Below are 6,493 nucleotides of genomic sequence, written 5' to 3' on the forward strand. Positions count from 1 at the left end.
GAAGACACGGTGCTGTGGCTGACATCCTTGTCTATGTCGGATATGAGGATGAGGAACAAGATGGGAGCGAGTACTGTGCCTTGTGGAACAGAGGTTTTCACCGTAGCTGCCTCGGACTTTACTCTGTTGACGACTACTCTCTGTGTTCTGTTAGTGAAGAAATTATAGATCCATCGACCGACTTTTCCTGTTATTCCTTTAGCACGCATTTTGTGCGCTATTACGCTCGTACGTTGGTTTGCGTGCAGCCAGCAGCAACAGCCTGGTTGATCAGGGGCTGATCCACCAGAAGGCCTGGTCACAGACCGGGCCGCGGGGGCGTTGACCCCCGGAACTCTCTCCAGGTAAACTCCAGGTAAACACCTGAGTTAATACTTTTCCTTTATGTAAAAAAACCTTATACTACACATGTTCCTATAAACAACCATTCAACAACTCCCGTACATCACCTTTATTATCAACAACAAGTTTCCCCTTTGTATGGGGTGCATAATGAACATATTAAACTAACTTAAACCTTTGAAAACCCACCGTTGACCATTCCCAAACTCGCTATCACAACAAATTGTCTTACTTTAAATAATACCACTTACGTCTTATGTTACACATTACTAAATAATGTCAGTAAGAACACAGGATCTAACAAAAACTAACATAGATATATAAAATTGTGTCACGTGACACTGTGGCTGTCTTAATAAGTTGTTAATATACATATATACACATACATATATATGCAAAGATAAATATATATATATATATATATATATATATATATATATATATATATATATATATATATATATATATATATATATATATATATATATATATGTATATATATATATATATATATATATATATATATATATATATATATATATATATATATATATATATATATATATAATATATATATAATATATATTATATATATATATATATATATATATATATGTATATATATATATATATACACACACACATACACAAATACATATACATACACACACCTTTTATCATGCTTAACACAATAACTGAAATTTTTTTGGAACCATGCTTTTTGTCCTTGTATATACTGTAAAATACACAAGATATGAACAGTATGTAAAACCGACATGAGCTCAAAGTAGTTGGTGTAGCCAACCGCTCATAACATTTTTTTTTTTCTTTTTCGCCGGTACTCTCCCGGCCAGGGTCTTTTCCAAGTAGTGGTGACCCAGGTTGATTATCCCCTCTTTAGTCGTGCTACTGCACACCACACTTTACCTTAATAATTCTTTGTTAAGCACAACACTGTAGTGTTGCACTACAGTTGCAACATTCCTCTCAAAAACAACACCACGTTTAACATAACCTTCCAAACCATACAAACTCTCCAGATAACCTTACCTCATGCACTCCCCTCCAGTACTTATATATCTCCGCTAAAAAGGAAAACGGTCCCTTAATCTATACTTAGTGTGCCACATTAATGAGTCCCTTTACTGTAATATTTCTGTGTGAGTCCGGAAAACGCGTTCTCCACTGTTCCCCATAAATGAGTTTATTTCTATATACCGTACGATATATTCCTGCCGCAATCGCCCTAATTCTAATCCGCCCACCTTTGTCCCTCAATCCCCAAGAAAAATACAAGAAATCTGCCACTATGTACATAATAGCTCTTCTCACGTCTTCAGAGACCTCTCTTACTTCGAATGTTAGGGCTCTCAGAATCTCTACATTACCCCCGCCCATCAACCTGAAAACTCTTGCCAACCACAACCGTACCTCCCCCAACTCTTTACAGAAATAAACTGCATGAAAAGCTGTTTCCGGTTCCTCACACTTTTCGCATGTCGCTTCCCTCACCAAACCCATTACACACAAGGCAGACTTTGAAGCTAAAATTCCCATTACAAATCTATAAACTAACTCCCTCACCCTCGGCATTAATCTAAGCTTCCGGAAATCATACCAAATCTTACCCCAATCATACAAGGGGTATACCGATACCCCTTGCATGGTTTCCGGTTTCCTTCTCATCTCCACCAACCTTCCAACCTTAAGTTTTGCTGCCTCTCCGACGACTAACAATAACCTGAGCATAGTCTCGCATTCAGTTAATTCCTTTCCTCCCCACCACCGTCGCACATCCTCCATCACTTTCCCAACTCTTACCCATCTCACCCCCCCTCCCGCACAAACCTCTGTTTTACATACATGGCCTTTACTCTCGGCCCCAGTGCCAAGAGTCCTACTCCTCCTCTTCGTACATTTGACATGACCACCTCTTTACTGAGCCATGCCCTCCCAAAACTCCACACATAACGGAGCGCCCTCCTCTGTATCTCATGTATCTCCTGCACCCGTAAAGGATACACCACAGCAACATTCCACACTTTACTATACACCAATGAATTTATTATAATCGCCCTTTGCAATAAAGTAACATCCCCCGCTCTTAGGCTCCGTATCCTTTTCACTACCTTCTCTCCTACCAACTCCGAGTTCACTCGACAAGCCTCCTGCTCATCAGCCATATATAGAACTCCACAAATTTTCAACCGTTCCGCCACTTCCCATCCAAACTCCAACCCCATTCCACCCCCCACCCAAGCACCTATCTCTAATAATTTTGATTTAGCTCTGTTGACGCTCATTCCTGACGCCCTCCCAAAAACCTTCAAGGCCTTCCCTATCGTTCTCAATCCTTCTACACCAGTGATCAGTACAGTTGTATCGTCCACATATCCTACCACCACATTAAACCCCACCCCCTCCCCATGTAAAATCCCCTTTCCCTCAACCATTTCATAAAACGGGTGTTGTATGCATGAGAACAAAATTTGAGACATAGGACACCCCTGTCTCAGACACCTCTCCATTTCCAAAATTCTGCCCAACCGACCATTAATTTGCACCTGTATCACCAATCCAGAATACAGTATCTCAACCCACTTTACAACTCCCTCACCAAAACCCAGTCGTCTCAAACTGGCCCCCAGAAACTCCCTATTCACACCGTCATATGCATTCTCCCAATCAATACCTAAAATTCCACCTCCATTGCAACCCTTCAAAAATTCCCTAATCCGGCTATGCCCATCACTCATGCTACGTCCCGGAATCCCCAACTGTCCCTTATGTAGTATACCTCCTATCACCCTCTTCATCCTATTCCCTAGTATCTTCGCAAAAATCTTATAGTCTGTACTCATTAAAGATATGGCCCTGTACGCGCTCAGTGTTCTTCCCTCCTGCTTTTTCCTTACTAACACGACCACACCCGTCCGCTGTCATTCCTAACTTACCTTCCCTCAGCATACAATTCATTACCTGTACCAGACAATACTTTATATGGTCCCATTGAACTCTATAAAAATCATTCGAAATTCCATCTATTCCTGACGCTTTTCCCATACTTAAATTGAGCACTGCCTCTTTCAGTTCATCCATACTAATTACACCATCCATTCCAACTATCTCCTCCCCACACGTCCCCAAGGCTTGCACCCCTTCCCCTTCCTCACAAACTGTCCCAACTTTTCCCCTCGCCCACTTCTTTTGAAACCAATAATCAGCATAATTACTCATTCCTTCAGTTGTGGCTAGCATTTGCCCCTTATAATATCCTCCCAAATCTTCACTAACCTCTAAGTTTAAAATAAATGACTAATTTTGCCTGATTTTAAAACTTCTCAAAACACTTCCCGATGGCTTATCTCCCCACAGTACTGCTTCCATATTATAGAAATACACTGAACTCACGAAGACGTACTACACATGAGGAAAAGATCAAGAATGTTTTACAAAAAGGAAAGGATAACTGTTCCATTAAAAAAAAAAAAAGACCAAAAGCTGCTTATTCCCGCCAGAGGAACAAATTGATCGCTCATTGGCTGTGGCCAGAACTATGAAATGCTTACTCCTGAAGAAAGGCTCTTCATCCAAGGAATCTGAGCTACTCTTACCTTCCTCGGATCAAACATGATTACCTCCCATTTTTTTTTCTGTATGACCCCTATGAAATTAACGCTAAATAATTTTTTGGCTGATTTTTATCTTTTTGATCGGGGGAGCTTTTCCTGGTATCCTAAAATCCTAATGTATTTATCTTATTTATTTTATTTCCCCATATACTGAACAGTTAACATTATTATTAACTAGTAATAATAATAATAATTATTATTATTATTTTATAGGGAATGTCTAACCCGTAGGGATCATATAGTGCCTTGGAAATGGGAATTAGGTCTGATCCAAGGAAGTGGAGGATACCACAGTTATGTCTATGGTATTCCAATATATCTGAAATGCGCAGGGAGACACTGGTCAGAGAAATAGCAAGCATCGAACTTAAGCTAAAAGAATCCTTTAGGAGTCAGGAATCGCGGGAAGAACTAAAAGCCATAAATGAAATCGAAAGAAACCCAAAGTATTTCTTCTCCTATGCCAAATCAAAATCGAGAACAACGTCCAGTATTGGGCCCCTACTTAAACAAGATGGGTCCTACACAGATGACAGCAAGGAAATGAGTGAGCTACTCAAGTCCCAATATGACTCAGTTTTTAGCAAGCCGCTAACCAGACTGAGAGTCGAAGACCAAAATGAATTTTTTATGAGAGAGCCACAAAATTTGACTAACACAAGCCTATCCGATGTTATCCTGACGCCAAATGACTTCGAACAGGCGATAAATGACATGCCCATGCACTCTGCCCCAGGGCCAGACTCATGGAACTCTGTGTTCATCAAGAACTGCAAGAAGCCCCTATCACGAGCCTTTTCCATCCTATGGAGAGGGAGCATGGACACGGGGGTCGTCCCTCAGTTACTAAAAACAACAGACATAGCCCCACTCCACAAAGGGGGCAGTAAAGCAACAGCAAAGAACTACAGACCAATAGCACTAACATCCCATATCATAAAAATCTTTGAAAGGGTCCTAAGAAGCAAGATCACCACCCATCTAGAAACCCATCAGTTACACAACCCAGGGCAACATGGGTTTAGAACAGGTCGCTCCTGTCTGTCTCAACTACTGGATCACTACGACAAGGTCCTAAATGCACTAGAAGACAAAAAGAATGCAGATGTAATATATACAGACTTTGCAAAAGCCTTCGACAAGTGTGACCATGGCGTAATAGCGCACAAAATGCGCGCTAAAGGAATAACAGGAAAAGTCGGTCGATGGATCTATAATTTCCTCACTAACAGAACACAGAGAGTAGTCGTCAACAGAGTAAAGTCCGAGGCAGCTACGGTGACAAGCTCTGTCCCACAAGGCACAGTACTAGCTCCCATCTTGTTCCTCATCCTCATATCCGACATAGACAAGGATGTCAGCCACAGCACCGTGTCTTCCTTTGCAGATGACACCCGAATCTGCATGACAGTGTCTTATTCGCCGGTATTCTCCCGGAAATTTCAATTACTCAGATATGGTAAACGGGTCTTTTCCAAGTAGTGGTGACCCGGCCTTGGCATCCCTATCTGGGGAGTGACACTCTCGAGACTAGGCTAAGTCTCCCATGGGAGGAGGTACAAGTACCTCCCCCTCATCTTTGAGACCAAGTGTCCCCTAGGCCTAGCACCATCCCCCCACAGTCCCCGCCCTCACAGGGCTCGTAGGGAGAAGCTAGGCCTCTGGTCTGTCATCTGCCCCGCCCCAAAGGGGCTCGTGGGGATGGCAGTCTTATGAGCTGCAGATAGTAGCAAGCTCAGGCCTTCTCAGGGAAGCTGTTGATCAAGCAGGTTGTGGCTACCTGTGGCCCGCAGCCATCACAGCCCCAGGCTAGAGTGAGGGAATTGTGAGATACCAGGACTAGGGCCCATACCCCCCGCCTTGAAACTATGGCCCCACCTCCCCTTCCTTGAAATTAGGGGCCCCTACCTTGCCTTCCTTAAAACTAAGGGCCCCACCTTCCCTTCCTTGAAACTAGGGGCCCCACCTTCCCTTCCTTGAAACTAGGGGCCCCACCTTTTCATCCTTGCAGCTAGGGGCCCCACCTTCCCTTCCTTGAAACTAGAGCCCAACCTTCCCTTCCTTGAATCTAGGGGCGCCCACCTTTCCTTCCTTAAAACTAAGGGCCCCTCAAGGAAAGTTCCTTGATGTTGGTGAGGGGTTCTTGATTTAGGGAATTGGATCTGTGCTCCAGTTCCCCGAATTAAGCCTGAATGCCTTCCACATCCCCCCCCCCCCAGGCGCTGTATGATCCTCCGGGTTTAGCGCTTCCCCCTTGATTATAATAATAATAATAATTAAAACTAAGGGCCCCACCTTGAAACTATGACCCCATCTTCGAACTAGGGCCCCACTTCCCCATTTGGAAACTAGGGGGCCCCTCCTGAAACTAGGCGGCCCCTCCTGAAACTAAGGGACCCCTTCTGAAACTAGGGGGCCCCTCCTGGAACTAGGGGGCCCCTCCTGAAACTAGGGGCCCCTCCTGAAACTAGGGGGCCCCTCCTGAAACTAGGGGGCCCGTCCTGAAACTAGGGGCCCCT

This window comes from Cherax quadricarinatus, chromosome 29, assembly GCF_038502225.1.
Source record: "Cherax quadricarinatus isolate ZL_2023a chromosome 29, ASM3850222v1, whole genome shotgun sequence".
NCBI classification, from domain to species: domain Eukaryota; kingdom Metazoa; phylum Arthropoda; class Malacostraca; order Decapoda; family Parastacidae; genus Cherax; species Cherax quadricarinatus.